The sequence below is a fragment of the Desmodus rotundus genome, chromosome 3, assembly GCF_022682495.2.
Source record: "Desmodus rotundus isolate HL8 chromosome 3, HLdesRot8A.1, whole genome shotgun sequence".
NCBI lineage: Eukaryota > Metazoa > Chordata > Mammalia > Chiroptera > Phyllostomidae > Desmodus > Desmodus rotundus.
The window spans coordinates 90,869,166-90,871,771 of NC_071389.1; the positions used below are offsets into that span (position 1 = coordinate 90,869,166).

General features: G+C 43.0%; 1 pseudogene; it reads right to left on the reverse strand.

The window, feature by feature from the left end:
• Positions 1-715: 715 nt before the first annotated feature.
• Positions 716-1,749, reverse strand: LOC112297641 (septin-2 pseudogene; annotated as a pseudogene).
• Between the last annotated feature and the right edge of the window lie 857 nt (positions 1,750-2,606).

The following is a 2,606-nucleotide window of genomic DNA, read 5'->3' on the forward strand; positions in this document are numbered from 1 at the left end:
GAAGACACAAACAAATGGAAGCATGTGCCATGCTCATGGATTGGAAGAATTAACATCATCAAAATATCCATACTACCCAAAGCAATGTATATATTCAATGCAATCCGTATTAAAGTACCCATGACATATTTCACAGATATAGAACAAACATTTCAGAAATTTATATGGAACCATAAACGACCCCAAATAGCTGCAGCAATTTTGAGAAAGAAGAACAAAGCAGGAGGGATCACAATACCTGATACCAAACAGTATTACAAGGCCACTGTAATCAAAACAGCCTGGTACTGGCATAAAAACAGGCACATAGACCAATGGAATGGAAGAGAGAACCCAGAAATAAACCCAAGTCTTTATGGTCAATTAATATTTGACAAAGGAGGCAGGAGCATAAAATGTAGCAAAAATAGCCTCTTCAAGAAATGGTGTTGGGAGATCTGGATAGCTACATGCAAAAAAATGAAACTCAATCACCAACTTACACCATACACAAAAATAAATTCAAGGTGGGTGAAAGCCTTAAATATAAATCATAACAGTTTTTTAAAAATTAAATTTTCAATCTGCAGTCACTGTAAAGTGTGGATGGGCACCTCTGCAACAATTTCCTGAATACACAGAACTGGATTATTCATCCAGAATGTTTATCCAGACTTTTTCCAGAGTATTATTCATCCAGAGTGTTTTCTCCCATGTGGTGCTCAAACAGCGGGATCGCCCTTGCTGCCCTACGTCTGCAGCTGTGCCTGCATCCTGGTGACCATCTCCTGAATGCTGTAGAGCTCAGCTTCCTTTTCTAGCAAGATCTGGTCTTTGTTCATGTCCTCATTTTTCCACTTTTCTTTTGCCTCTCATAAATCTCTCAGGGCGGAAGTCCTAGGTCACCTCCTGGAGGTCCTGCATGTAAGTGATGAGCATTGTCCTTACCTTCAGAAATCGTTGTGCTCAGGGTTCTCCACCTCCACCACACCCCCATGTATAGAGGGGTATCGGACCTTCTTGCCTTTGGCTTCAATCAGCTGATTGGATCCAACCACATAGAAGGGGATACCGCCCTTCAGAAGCTGGGTCTGCTTTTTAAAATCTTCATCTTCATCTGACTATGCATCAGGAAAGTGATAGATTTTGATGTTGTGTTCTTCAATTTCATCCACAATCCTTTTCTTCAGGTGCTCTTATTCCTTCAGGGTGAATGTGTGGGCTTTGGCAATGGCAGGCATGATATTGACCTTGTTGTATATTGCCTTCATGAATGTGACATCTAAGGGCTTGAGACTTTGTCCAAAGGGCAAGATGAAGTAGAAGCAGCAGTGCAGCCTGTTGTCCACAATGTGCCAATGGTTCAGGCTGCTCTCGTCGTACAGGCACTGCTTGAACTGCTAGTCAATGTAGGAGATGATGGTCTTGAAGCAGTCCCTACAGTTGATGGTGTCACCATAGCCAGGTATGTCTACCACTGTCAGTTACAGCTTGACCCCTCGCTCTTCAATCTCAACAGTCGAAGTCTCAATTTGGACTGTTCTTTTGATTTTCTCTGTAGCTCCAGGTATGATTATTTCTGGGTAGGGATCCAAGAGGAATAAGCTACTTATGAGAGTAGATTTTCCTAGACCTGATTCACCAATGACCATTAGTGTGAACTCAATACTTTTTCACTGATTTTCGGTGAAGTTGGTTGGGAAGATTTACAAATCCAACATAGCCAGGAGTTTCTGGATTTATAAACTGGGCTGGTTGTTGCTTAGACATTTTTAATCAAGTTCCATCAATCACAAAGAAGACATAGAACAGGAGCCAACCAACCCTGCCATAGACCCACCCAGCGCCCACCATCTGCTCTACTCTTACATTTTAAGGTATGTTATCCTGGATGCATAAGAGCAATGGACAGGGCTCACTTAAGGTAAGGTTAACCTTTGCAAAGTAAGCTGTAGGCCAGAATGTGACTACCCACCATGACCTGCCCAGGTAGGAATTTGTAATCAGACCATCCTGTGTGGATACTTTGGTCACTGGCTGGTCAAGCCTGCCATGTGGCCCCCTGAGCCTGTTGGGTTTATTACATAGCCCCTTTTTCATTCACACAACTGAAATTTTAGAATCAGAATCACCTGGAGGACCCATTAAACCCCAGATTGCTGTGGAGACCAAGCTCCCAAGTGGCGCTAATATTTCTTGTTCAGGACCAAATTCTGAGAATCACTGCTGTACAGATGGAATTACCAAATGAAAGCCTCAGAGTTCCTAATTTTTTGCAATCTTTTATATGTTGTGTCTCCCCTCAGAGATACCAGTGTATTAGGTACTTCACAGATGCCCCAATGAAAGTTCACAGTCTCACCCAACTCTGAAGACAAAAGAATGTTAACAAACCAGAAGCATCCCCATAGGAGCAGCCCTGGAACAAGAACACAGCAAGATGCTAGGAGTGTGATCCCTTTTTCAACTAAGAATCTTCTGTACCCTGTTTCCCTGCCCCCAGCCCTGGTGTTGAAGGCTGCCGACCTGCAATGAAATAGAATGGAATATGGTGACAGCCTGTGTATCCTGTGCAACTAGTTCAGCCAATCTTCAAGGGCCTTAGGCTCCAAGATGGTCTGAGTTTT